This window comes from Rattus rattus, chromosome 5 (genome assembly GCF_011064425.1).
Source record: "Rattus rattus isolate New Zealand chromosome 5, Rrattus_CSIRO_v1, whole genome shotgun sequence".
In the NCBI taxonomy this organism is placed as follows: Eukaryota; Metazoa; Chordata; class Mammalia; order Rodentia; family Muridae; genus Rattus; species Rattus rattus.
In genome coordinates, this window is record NC_046158.1 from 150,581,086 (window position 1) to 150,595,024 (window position 13,939).

At 48.2% G+C, this 13,939-nt stretch overlaps 1 long non-coding RNA gene across 1 annotated transcript; it reads left to right on the forward strand.

Moving 5' to 3' along the window:
* The first annotated feature begins 1,886 nt into the window (after nt 1-1,886).
* Nucleotides 1,887-13,177, forward strand: LOC116900763. The gene is made up of 3 exons (XR_004387951.1): nt 1,887-2,056; nt 7,342-7,522; nt 13,028-13,177. It is a non-coding gene; the product is annotated as an uncharacterized LOC116900763 (long non-coding RNA).
* The last annotated feature ends 762 nt before the right edge of the window (nt 13,178-13,939 follow it).

Below are 13,939 nucleotides of genomic sequence, written 5' to 3' on the forward strand. Positions count from 1 at the left end.
TGACCTGCATCTGCTGATCAAGGTGGGCTGAGTGCCTGTGTTGTCCTGGTTAGAAGCACAGGTCACAGTGACCTTTAACCATCGCTTTCTCACCTCACTGAAGACCCAAAAGGGAAAATTTTCTCTATTCCCATCAGAGTGGAAAACCCCAATTCCCACAAGAAGGGGAGTCAATGCAGCTTGCTGCCCATGGAAAGGAGCAAAGACAGAGCATGGCGGGGGGATGGGAGAGGGGGGGCGGGGGTGGGATGAGAGTCTGGAAACTGGAGGCCAGAAGGCCCCCATCTAAATCCCTGCAAGACCATGTACCTGTGACAGCGCACAATTCATTCAACTGCTCCGTGCCTCAGTTTCCCCATTGTTGATCATAGCACACAACACACTTGAATCAGCAATGCACAGAGGGGACAGCGTGTACAGGATGGGCGCTCAGGACATCATAAGCTGCAGTGTGTAACAGTAGCACATACTCACCTTTGAGTTTATATTTGATTCGAGCAGTGAACGGCATCCAGGATAATTTGAAAAATGCTTTGAACTCAGGCCTTTCACTTCCTTTTAAAAGATTTATGTATTTATTATATGTATGAGTACACTGTAGCTGTCTTCAGACACACCAGAAGAGCTCATTGGATCCCATTACAGATGGTCGTGAGCCACCATGTGGTTGCTGGAATTTGAGGGATTTGAACTCAGGACCTCTGGAAGAGTAGTCAGTGCTCTTAACTACTGAGCCATCTCTCCAGCCCAGGTCTTTCATTTCCTAACATTTCCTGTATTGTCTAAAACTGTTGCCAACTGGTTCGCTTGGTGGTGGTGGTTCTTTTCGAGACAAGGTCTCAGGTAGTCCAGGAGGACTTGAAATTACAGGGGTAGCAGAGGATGACCTGGACTCCAGACCCTCTCGCCTCTGCCTCTCTACCTCTCAAACGATGAGATTGCAGGTCATAGTCGACCGCCCTGGTTTTTGTTACTGGTAATTTTTTGAGACAGGCTTTGATATGCAGTCCAGGCTGGCCTTGAACTCACAGAGAGGGTCTTGTTACTGCTTCTGTTGTGCTGGGATTACAAGTGTAGTCCAACGGGGTTGGGGATTTAGCTCAGTGGTAGAGCGCTTGCCTAGGAAGCGCAAGGCCCTGGGTTCGGTCCCCAGCTCCGAAAAAAAAAAGAAAAAAAAAAAAAAGAGTCACAGACAAGTGTAGTCCAGCATGTCTGCTTTGAAAATATCTTTAGGGGCTAGAGAGATGGTTCAGCTGTTGAAAGCACTTCCTGCTCTTGCAGAGGACCCTATTTGGTTCCCAGCATCCCGATCACGTGGATCCTAACCACCACTAACTCCAGCTCCAAGGAACCCGGCACCCTCTTCTCCTGAGATGCCCGCATGCTCACACACACACACACACACACACACACACACACACACACACACACACACACACACAGAGAGAGAGAGACAGAGACAGAGACAGAGACAGAGACAGAGAGACAGAGAGAGACAGAGAGAGACAGAGAGAGACAGAGAGAGACAGAGTGACAGAGACACACAAACATACACATAAATACAAATGAAATTCAAAGGAAAGTATCTTTTACAATAATGAGTCAAAGTTACTTTCAGAATCAGAAAGGCAAGCCGATTCCACTTGGGGGTGGGCGCTGAGCCAACCCTGACTCCCGGTAACATTGTGGCAATAGCAAGTGACCTGCATGCCTTTGTCTTTGTGTTTGAGGACTATATTGCCTGGGTAATTCTTGCCTGGACATGAAGTCACCCTTGTTTGCTCAAGTCCTTGTTGTCTGAAGCACGAGGAACTTGTTCGGCCCGGGTGGGTCCTGTGTCCCCTTCTCTGTCCTGTGCTGTATTTGTATTCAGAGTAGAGCGGGAGAGGGCCCTGACTCACTCAGCTCTGGCTTTGTTTAACGCTGTTTCCGTTTGGTTTGGTGTGGAGTTTTCATTTTGTTTTGTCTTGTTTCGAGATGGAGACTCCCACGTAGCTGAGGAGGATCTTGAACTCCTGACCCTCTGTTCTCTACTTCCCAAGCATAAGGATCACAGGTTGTACCACCAGATCTGGTGTCTTCCACTTTATCTGGCCACTTTCATGCTTCCTTCAGGGTTCTCTTCTATCTATGGGCATGGTGGGGGCACGCTTTTCATTCCAGCACTCTAAAAGAAAAGGTAGGTAGATCTCTGTATGTTTAAGGCCAGCCTGGTCTACATAGTTCAGGACAGCCAGAGCTATGTAGTGAGACCCCATCAAAAAATAAATAAATAAATAAATAAATAAATAAATAAATAAATAAAATGTCTGTTGGGTTCCAGCCTGAACAGAGGCAGCAGGCACAACCTAGGAGGGCTGTGGAGCATCCAGCGGGGGTGGGGTGGGGTTTCTCCTGCCTCCGAGGTGTCTTTACCATCGAGGCACCTACCAAGGCTTGCTCATTTTCTTCTATTTGAAGACAGGTCTCACCATGTAGCCAGGCTAGACTCAGATTTGCTGCAATCCCCCTGCTTCTGCCTCCAGGGTGCTGGGATCACACAGGTGTGCACCACCCTTTCGAGCTCCAGGGCTTTTAATTTAAATTCTGAGTATATTTTATGTATACGATGCGTTGTTCACTTGCATGCATGTCTACGCACCGCTTATGTGCCCGGTGCCCGCAGAGGCCAGAAGATGGCATCGAATCCCCTGGCTGGGGTTACGGTCATGAGCCACCGTGTGAGTACTGGAGATCGAACCGCCCTCTGCAAGAGCAGTCAATGACGGTGACCTCTGGGCTATCTCCCAGGCTCTCTACCACTTTTAAATAAATTAGTTTCTGCCCAGCAGGCTCTGGTTGATGCTTTCTTTCGTTTTTAAGCCAGGGTCTCATGTAGCCCAAGCTGGTCTCAAATTCCCTCCTAGCTGAGGATGACCTTGAACTGGGTGCTGCTGCTCCCCCTCCTAGGTGCTAGATTCACAGGTGTGTATCACTACGCTTAGTTTATGGGGTGCTGGGAATGGAACCTAGGGCTTCATACTCGCTAGGCACGAACTCTGCTGACTGGGCTACATATATATCCTCAGTCCTCTGGTTGATTCTGTTGTCTGCCGTATCGAACCCCCTGCCCAAATGCTCGGTGTCTGTTGAAGGAATGAATGAATGAACTTGTGAATGAATGAATGAATGAATGAACGGAACATTTTGGAAACTCCTCAGCTCTCACTGTTTCTATTCTGAGAAGGAACGTCAAAGTCTACATCACAGGTCCTGGTACACAGGGTTCTTTCAAAGGTCAGGGATGTTTCTTATCCCCTGGAGGCCTTCAGATGAAAGGGTGGAGGAAGGATTGAGGGCTGGCTGCTTTGGGGTCAGCTGAGGGGGAGCTGTCCAAGCTTGGTGATGAATGGACCAGGAGGAGGGGGAGGTGGGAGGGTGGAAGCATCATCTGGATCCTGCTCAGGAACAGCCTCGGGGCAGGGATTCCCTCTTTACTTGGCCTTTCTGCTGTGCACACCGTAAATCACCTTATAGAGCACACGCTTTGCTTTGGGTGCAAAGCAGATTGCGAAAATGCAGTTATGAGACAAACATTTTAAAAGATGATGATGGTGGTGGTGATGATGATGGTGATGGTGATGATGGTGATGATGGTGGTGGTGATGATGGTGATGGTGCTGATGATAGTGGTGATGGTGGTGATGGTGGTAGTGGTGGTGGTAGTGGTGGTAGTGGTGGTGGTGGTGGTGGTGGTGATGATGATGATGATGATGATGATGATGATGATGATTTTGAGACAGGGGCTGTGTAGTCCTGCCCATCCTGGAGCTCAATATGTAAACCAGGCTGGTCTGGAACTCACAGAGATCTGCTTGCCTCTGCCTCCCCAGTGCTGGGATCAAAGGCGTGCACAACTATGCCCGGCCATTATTTTATTTTGAATCATGAGCATGTGAGTGTCTGTATGTAGGTATTCATGAGTATACGTACTGGAGGAAACCAGACGTGTCAGACTTCCCTGGACCTGGAGTCACAGATGACTGTGAGCTGCCCAATGGGGTGTTGGTGCTGGTGTGAGTTTGATGTTCTGCAAGAGCAATGCATGCTTTGTGCTTTTAATCAGAGTCATCTCCCTAGCCCCATGAGGCAAATGCATTTAAAAGTAGGTGACACTTGGTGTCCGTTAGAGCAGTTCAGCTGTGCAGGTCAGGAACTAACCTTAGGAAATGGGTCTGAGACGAGATTTGTGTGCAAGATGTCTGTTTGGGAGACAGACAATCCCTGAAACTCAGATGGGGAGCAGGGAGGGGGATGGAAAGGAAAACAGCCTACCTAGACTGAGGGCAGCCACTTAGCAGGTTGCCAGCCTGGGCTCCTGGGCTCTGCATGCTGGGGACTCTGAGACACGGGGTAGGACACCCCTCAGAACTGTCAGCTTGAGGACAACAGAGCCACCAGCTCCTGTCGATCATGGGTTAAGTGTTGCTCCCTGGGGTTTCACACACACACACACACACACACACACACACACACACACACACACACACTTTTTATACATTTGTTCTCAACACCTGTGTGGGACAAAACCCTTGAGCCAAGATCATAGGTGCTGGGCCCCCCTGGGTCATCATGCAAGAGGATGATGGTGGGTGGGGGGATAGGCTGAGAACCAGCATCGCCCGGGACACAGACTTCCGCTGAAGGAGGAAGGAAGTTGGCATGTGGAGACATGATTTGGCTTCGGGTGCAGCTACACCCTGCCTCCTGTGTTCTCAGGACTTGTGTTTCATGAGTGGAGACCCAGTCATGGCCACCTTCTAGCTTTAGACTACCCTGGTTCATCTCATCAATAAGAAAACCTTCCTGACCAGGCAACCCGACTCAGAGAGGAAAAAAAGGATCGCTGCCAAGCCTGACAACCTGAGTTCCATCCATGGAGGTGAGAACTGGCTCCAACGAGTTGTTCTTTGGCTTCCACATGCCCTCCCATCGTGGTGCATGGGTGTCCCCTTGCACACACACAAAACAAGTAAATTACATGTACATTTAAACACTTAAAAGAAACCAGTGACTCCCCAATAATTCTGGCAACATCCCAGGGATTGACGCAGAGGTGTTGGTGTACACACACAATCCCAGCATCTGGAAAGCTGAATCAGAAGGGTCACAAGTTCAAGATCAGCCTGGACTATATAGGGAGTCCTGTTCCCAGAAAAACAAACCACTCCTCGGCCTTCTGAATTCCAAAGGCTGAGACATCGGCTGCTTGGGATACATGAGCAGCTCTGGATCCACTCAGGGTGGAACAGTGAGATTTCTAGTTGGCCAATTCGACACACTCAGCCTTCTTGGCTCAAGCAAACCCCATAGGCCTCAACACGGGCGTGCAGCGAAAAGGGGTGTCACAGATATCAGGGTGTTGTGGTGAAGGAATGGGAAACTGACAGGGTAAAGCCAATGTTAACAGGGTGTGGTGGTGCACACTGAAGTCCCTTAGGAGGGTGACTGTCGCTGAGATCAAACACCACGACCAAAAGACGTTGCGGAGGAAAGGGTCTATGTGACTCACACTTCCACGTCATAGCCCATCACTGAAGGAAGGCAGGACCGGAACTCAGACAGGACAGGAGCCTGGAGGCAAGAGCCGCTCGCTGGCTTGCTTCTCAGGGCTTGCTCTGCCTGCTTTCTCATAGAACCCAGGGCCTCCAGCCCAGGGATGGCCCCACCCACAATCCCCCCCCGTCAAGCACCAATTAAGAAAATCACTCACAGCTGGATATTACGGAAGCATCTTCTCAATTGAGGTTCCCACTGGCTTGTGTAGTTCCGGAGGCTTAGGCAAAAAGACCACTGTGAGTTTGAGACCTGCCTCAGCTACAAAGTAAATTCAAGAGCAACCTGGGCAACTTAGCTAAGAATTTGTCTTTAAAAAAAAAATAAATAGCGGAGGGCGAGAGGGCTCAGTGGATAAAGTGCTCGCCCCGTAAGCCTAACCGTCTGAGTTCATTGCTGCCACAGCATGACCACACAAGTACACTCAGCAGACAAACATAAAAATACATTTTTAAAAGATTTTTAATTTATGTATGTGAGTACACTGTAGCTGTCTTCAGACGCACTAGAGAAGGGGGTAAGATCCCATTACAGATGGTTGAGAACTGCTATGTGGGTGGCTGGGAATTGAACTCAGGACCCCTGGAAGAGCAAAAGTGCTCTTAACCACTGAACCATCTCTCCAGCCCCCAAAATACATTCTTAATGTAATTTCATGTTGAGGGTTGGCTCAGTGGTTACGGATGATTGTCACCCTTGTAGAGCAGCAGGGTTTAATTCCCCGTCCTCACACAGTGGCTCACCACCATCTGTATAACTTTAGGCCCAGGTGTCCAACGCCCACTTCCGACTTCTTTGGGCACCAGGCGTACATATGGTACACAGTCGTACACACAGGCAGAAACATGAGCGTAAATTAATACTTGTGCATTTTCTTAAAATATTGCTCAGTGATGTAGTGCTTTTTTTTAGCATGTTTAACAGCCCTGGGATCGGGGAAGGAGGGAGGAGGGAAGAGAGAGGAGGGAGGGGGAGGAGGGAGGGGAAGGAGGGAGGAGAGAGGAGGGGAGAGGAGGAGGGAGGAGGGAGAAGGGAGGAGGGATGGTCTAGAGCACACTGGGACTCTGGACTCTGGTTCCTGAACTATGGAAAGACTTTAGTCTCTCTCACACAACTGATTACAAACAGGTATTGAGCATCTTCCTGTCATCAAGTCAAAACACCCAACACAGTGAAGTTATAGAGAGAAGACAGTTTTTTGGGCTTACACTTTCTGAGCGCTGGGTTTCAGTCAGGGTGTGGGGCCCCCTTCCAGATGATGTGGAGCCCAAGGAATGCAAAGCACCCACCCTGCCTCTTGAAACCAGGAAACGAAACAGAAAGAGGATCTGTGGAGCCCCACCATCCCTTTCCAGAACTTAAAGTGAAAAGGAGGCATCAGGGTAGACCAGGCTGGCCTCAAATTCACAGAGATCCACCTGCCTCTGCTTCCCAAGTGCTGGGTTTTTTGAAATATATATAATTTATTTTTATTTAATGTTCATTGGTGTTTTGCCTGTATGTGTGAGGGTGTCAGACCCCCTGGAAACTGGTGTCGCAGACAGTTGTGTCCTGCCCTGGTTTTTGTTTTTGTTGCTGTTGTTGTTGTTGGGGGGTTTTGTTTTTGAGCTGCCTCTCAGGTATCCCAGGCTAGCCTTAAACTCTCCATGTAGTTAACGATGATGACCTTTATTTTAACTTCTGATCCTGCACTGCCACATTGGGCTTCCCCTGACCCTTCCTTTTGTGTTTTCTTTCGTCCTGCAGAAGGTCCATCAGCACCAGGTGTCTAGCTTTGCTGTGGGAATCACAGGGTTGGGGAGCCTGGCGCTCCAGCATCCTGAGAGACCCATTCTCCTCTAGATGGCTCCTGGTGTCTCCCTGCCCCATATCTGCCGTCCAACTTCAGGAAGAAGCTCAAGAAGGCATTGGAGGGAAGGAGCCAGAGGTAGGCCAGAAGGCTCACTCTGGGAGCCTTCCCTTGGCCAAGGCTGAGGCACAGGGCTACATGCAGCTGTGAGGAAGCAATCAGGACTAGGATCATTTGGAATCTTTCTCCAAATCACCTGGGTCATGGGAAAGTGGACAGAGGGTGAACCTGGAGATCACCATTGTCCTTATAAAAACTCAGTAGATGTGTGCACATGCCAAGCACTAATAACCTTTTGCTCTGTGCTTAGAAATCAACACAACAGTGCTTTATGCCTTAGTAGGCTGTGTGACCTTGGATACATTACTTAACCTCTCTGAATCCCAATTTTATCATTGCTAAATAGGTAGGATTTTTTTTGGCAAGTTATTCATATGGGTCTGGGTGGGGAGGGGGGGGGAGGGGAGGAGAGAGAGAGAGAGAGAGAGAGAGAGAGAGAGAGAGAGAGAGAGACATAAGTTGTGAGTATTGCCTAAGCCAAGAAGGTACTTAATAATGATCAAGTTGTTGATACAGTGTATAGTGGATTACAGGTGTGTGGCCTTAGGGATTTAACTCACGGCTTTGTGCATGTTAGGCAGGCACTCTCCCCACTAAGCCACCCAGCCCCTAGGAACGTTCTTTAACCTCTCGGCGTCTCAGTCCTTTGTCTGTGAAGGCATGCGATGTTTGGGCAGTGGATACGCGATGGCTGTCGCCCTGAGACCAGGCATGCAAAGTGGGTTATTATTAGATGATTCCTTTCTCCCTCTGACCTCGCAGAGGAAGAGACAAGGGGCAAAAAGCTGTTGTTCTCAGTACAGAAGCCGTAAACAACAGAAATGGGTCTGTATGGTGCAAGACAGAGAGCCCCAGGCAGGATGAAGTGGTGGCTGGTGTTGAAATCAGGGTTTGGGAGATTCCGAGAGAGTTAAGATCAGGGCTAAGCAGAAGGAGGTTGAGGGCGGACTCCTATTCCTGGCTATGATGTTTATTGATTGTGAGACTCCACCAAACTGCCATTTATGAACCCTTCCGACACGATGGGCTAGGACAGAGGGTCTGTGCTGTGCCAGGTATGATCAGGGTGCTTCTTCAGGTGGACTTGTCGCTGAAGACCCAGCGCGTCTCTGAATGGTCTCGGGCTTTGATTAAAAAGGCCTGCTCTTTTCTGAAGAGAAACGGAGGATGGGTGGATCTGGGGGGACAGCGGAGGTGGTTGGGGAGGGGGAAACGGTCAGACTGGACGGAGTAAATGGACAGGAAATGGTTGTCAGGACGTAATGTATGAGAGAAGAATGTTTTAAAAGCGCCACTGAAAGTAAAAAAAATAAAAATAAAAACAAAATAGCCTTCCCTACTGTTACCTGTGGCCTTTTGGAAACTGGTTATGGCTGGAGGCTGAGGATCAAAAATAGGGACACCTTCCCCACCAGCTTCCCTCGTCTCTAGCTCCAGTCTCCACTGCCCCCGTAATGACCTTGATGACCACATCCAGGTCCAGTCTGGCACCAGCCTGCCTGACTCTCCTGTCTTCAATGCTGAGGCCGTGGGAGAGACAGACAGACAGACAGACAGACAGCAATCTCGGATGAACCTCTGACTGAACGTTCAGCTGGGACTGTGTTGTGGTAAAAATAAAAAAGGGCAGGAAGGTTTCAGCGTGTACCCTGGCGGCCCATCATTCTCTCGATAGTTCCAGCTCTGTGGGGCTGTTGGAACCAGCGCTAATTTATCTCGGCGGCTCACACTGCCCCCAAGTACTCTCTGACTGAGGCAGGTTGCTGTCACACCAGTTTCATCCGGAGACCGCCTATCTCGCGGCTCTCTGACTGTGGACTCTGCTCACATTTCCAGCATTCGTCCATGTGGGACATCTAACATGGACAGAGCATCCCAGTGGTGGCTACCCTCTTGTAACTCTTTGCCACTGCTCTGTCTACATTCCCAACATCTGCCCCCTATATAGTTATGGTATAAACTCCCCAAAACCCGTTAAAATCAGACTCAACAAACTGTAACCCAACAATCAGATCTCTAGGTTAAATTCTCAATCCACAATACATCCACACAATAAACTCACAACCAATTGATAAGAATATAAACTTCCCACCTAGATAAGATAAATTTGCCTACAGAAATCCATGCCACCAACGTTGGCAATTCAAGACCACCGGGATCTGGGTCATCCTGCCCCGTCTCCACCTTGATTCTTCTTCCTTCTCCTCTCCTGCCTTACAAAACCTCTGTCCCCACCTTATTTATTTATTTATTTATTTTTACTGTCTAATCATGGCCTTGATCTAACTTGTGCGAGCCTTCACCTGCATAATGACATCAACCTACAGGGCCGTGTGACTCATCCATTCAGCAGGCTCTTGGGACATCTAACATGGACAGAGCACTACCAAGCAGAGTTAGCCAGGCCTCTGCTCAAGTCAGCAGGAGGGACCTGGAGGGATGACAGCTTTTTTGGTGCGATTCTGTCTATGGAGTCCCGACAAACACAGCTCAACTACGAAATGTAAGGCGGACCAATACGTGCATGTTGTTAGCAAAGAATCTTTCATCACATGTCCTCTCTCATGCTTGCTTTAGCAGAACGTCCTCTCTCTCCTGTGTCTGCTTCTGCTACACGTTCCTTCACATGCTTGCCCCAGCAAAACACCATCCAACCAACTTTCCAAAGAACCCTTAAGTTTCCACTTCATATCTATCTATCCATCCATTTATCATCTGTCTATCTATCATCTGTCATCTCTATCATCTTTCTATCAATCATCTATCTATCTATCTCTCAATCATATATCAATCATCTGTCTATCTATCATCTATCATCTATCTATCTCTCTCTCAATCATATATCAATCATCTATCATCTATCATCTATCATCTATCTATCATCTATCTATCTCTCTCTCAATCATATATCAATCATCTGTCTATCTATCTATCATCTATCTATCATCTATCTATCATCTATCTATCTCTCAATTATCTCTCAATCATCTATCTATCTATCATCTATCATCTATCTATCATCTATCTATCTCTCAATTATCTCTCAATCATCTGTCTATCTATCTATCATCTATCATCTATCTCTCTCTCAATCATCTATCAATCATCTGTCTATCTATCTATCTATCTATCTATCTATCTATCTACCTATCATCATGCTGGAGATCAAAATTAGAGCCTCCCATATACAGAACAAATGCTCTATCTGTAATCTGCATCCCTAACTTTACAAGTATTTATTTTATTTTTCTCATCTTTTTTTCTTTTTGGAGACAGAGTCTCACGTAACCCAGCCTGGCCGCAAACTCACTTTTTAGACAAGTATGAGGTTAAGCTTACTCTGCTCCTTTGCCTCCACATCCCAGCGTTAGTTAGGACTGTGGACGTTCACTGCCATGCTGTTATTTCAGTACCCACTGGGTACTGATGCTTCCTTGTGCTTCCTGATGCCGGATTCCTTCTGGTAGGAGACAGACAAGACATAGGCAAGTTAGCTGGTCTGAGAGTCACCAAGGAAAACAAAGCTGAGGTGGGGGAAGACACTTGTTTAGGAGGCTTCCAGTCCACACGGGGTGGTGGTGGTGGTGGTGGTGCACACCTTTAATCCCAGCACTTGGGGGGCAGAGGCAAGCGGATCTATGTGAGTTCGAGGCCAGCCTGATCTACAGAACAAGTTCCAGGACAGCTAGTACTACACGGTGAGATGATGTCTTGAAAAGCCAAACAAGCAAACAAATAAAACCTCATTGTTTCATGTGCTTTGTCTCAGGTGTGTCTTTGCATCACAGAGTGCCTGGTGCCCTCAGCGATCAGAAGAGGGCATTCGATTCAGAACTGGAGTTACAGATGCTTGCGAGCTGCTGTGTTGGTCCTGGGAGTTGAACTTGGGTCCTCTTGAAAAGATAAAGCCATATTAAATGTTGAGCTATCTCTCCAGCCTAATTTTCTCTCTCTCTCTCTCTCTCTCTCTCTCTTTGTTACTTTGTTTCTTTGTTTCTTTCTTTTTTTTAAAGACAGTCTCTGTAGTCTACACTGCCTTGAACTGGGTTGCTCCCCTGCCTCAGCTCAGCTTCTGAGTGCTGGGATTATAGCTTTGAGCAACCGTGCTCATCCTGATCAAAAGGGTGTGTGCTCATCTGCGCATGTGCTGGAGGCCACAGGATGACAGGAGTCATTTGTCAGACATTGTGTATCTTTAATTTTGTTTTCCTTCTAATTTTTGAAACAAGGTCTCTCACTAACCCTGAACTCACTGGCTGGCTAGGGAGCCTCAGGGATCTGCTGTCCCCATCTTCCCATGCTAGGATTACAAGCGAGTGCCACTATGTCTGGCTTTGTATGTGACTTCTTCGGTGACACTCGAGTCCTTGTGATTGCAAGGCTTTACCAGCTGAGCCACTTCTGCAGTCCCTGGTTGCAGTTTTGTTGCTGTTGTTGTTGTTGTTAGACAGGGTCTCATTATGTAGCTCTATAAAGCCCTGCACTAGCTGGCTTTGAACTCAGACATCCTCCTGCCTCTGAATGTTAGGTCTGAAGGCAAGTACCACGGCACTGACCTCCACAGCCAATCTTTTTTTTTTTTGTTGTTTTGTTTTTTTTGTTTCTATGAATGCAAGCTTTATTATTAATGTACCTTTCATAGACACAAGACACAAATCCCAAGCAATAGACCCCTACCCCAACAAGGAAGTTGAAAAGTCAGAAACCTTATAACGTGCCATCTCAGCTTTGGTACCCAGAAGAGAGCGTGAGATTTCATCAAGGCTTCCAAAGCTTCGAGGAGTCCAGGGTCATTTTGAGGGGACTCCTTGGGGTCCTGCCTGATGGACCTTTTTCGTGAACAGTTGGCAACAGCACATTTTGAAATTCTCCCGGGTCATAGACATAGTCTGTCTCTTATGAATCATCTCAGAACGCCTCACGGAGAACCAGCACCCGGTCGCTTCTCGGGCCTGTTTGATTGCATCATCCAAGGCCTCAAAAGTCTCCTCAGGGTCCTTTTTTAGCTCCTTTAGCTGCTCCGAGATGAACGCAGACATATTAGCCGTGCGGCGAACACGCCGAGTTTTCTTCTTCTCTGTCTCAGTTACCTCCACGACTGCAGCGCACTTTAGTTCTGTAGTCGCTTTAGGATGAAGTCTCCCTGGGAAGGTAACGGAAATCCAAGAACAAAGCATACAAGGGAGGGGCTATTCCAGCATGTGACCGAAGGCTGAGACGGAGCCCCCGTCCTTAAAATAACTCAAGGACATCGCTGCTACTCTTTTTTTTTTTTTTTCCTTTTTTCTTTTTTTCGGAGCTGGGGACCGAACCCAGGGCCTTGCGCTTCCTAGGCAAGCGCTCTACCACTGAGCTAAATCCCCAACCCCTCGCTGCTACTCTTGAACAAAGATGGTACCCAGCCTGGCCCTGGGAAGCAATTAGCATCTACTGCCAGCCGAAGGTGCTTCGAGGTGAAGAGGCCAAGCTTGAGAGCTCCTAGCCAGGCCAGGAATCTCAGAGCCTCTCTCTCTCTCACTGCAGGCCTTCTTCCTGCAGGGATGAGGGTCTTCTCTTGCTGTTACACCTATCCAGAGGAGGCACAGACTGCACGCTGGATAGTTTTACGTCCACTCGACACAAGATAGAGTGATCTGAGAGGAGAGAACCGCAACTGGGAAAATGCCTCCATAAACTTGGGCTGTAGGCGAGCCTGTAGGGCGTTTTCTTAATTAGTGATTCATACGGGGAGGTCCCCGCCCATTGTGGGTGGTGCCTGGTGCTATAAGAAAGCAGGCTGAGCAAGCCATGAGGAGCAAGCCAGTGAGCAGCACCCCTCCATGGCCTCTGCATCCGCTCCTGCCTTCAGGTTCCTGTCCTGCTTTAGTTCCTGTCCTGACTTCCTTTGATGATGAACAGTGATGTGGAAGTGTGAGCTGAATAAACCCTTTCCTCTCCAAGGAGCTTTAGTCTTGGCGTTTCATCACAGCAGTAGCAACCCTGATCAAGACAGGCTGTGCAGTAACGGACTTTGTTCTGCAAAAACCCCAGTGTCACGGGGGACAAAGAGGCTAAGCGTTGGTATGTACCTGTAACCCCAGAACTGGGGCATTAAAAACAAGCAGATCCATGGAGCCCACTACTGCCCCGCCAGCATAGCCCAATTAAAGAGCTCCAGGCCAATGAGAAACAATGTCTAAAAAAAAAGGCCAGTGTGGCGGCACATAACTTTAATCCCTCATTAAGGGGTAACTTATCCACATTCACTAAAAGTTCTGTGATTGTGAACAATAGTGCCCTGTTCCTAGGGAACACGTGTTGAATGTCAAGGGGAACTGGAGTGTGATATTGGGGTGGGGGAGAGTTCAGATCTCCAATGTGTCTGAAAAATAAAGCATTATTGGTTATCAATAAGCCAACCGAAAATAGGTGCTGAGCTGAGCACGGGGTACAGGC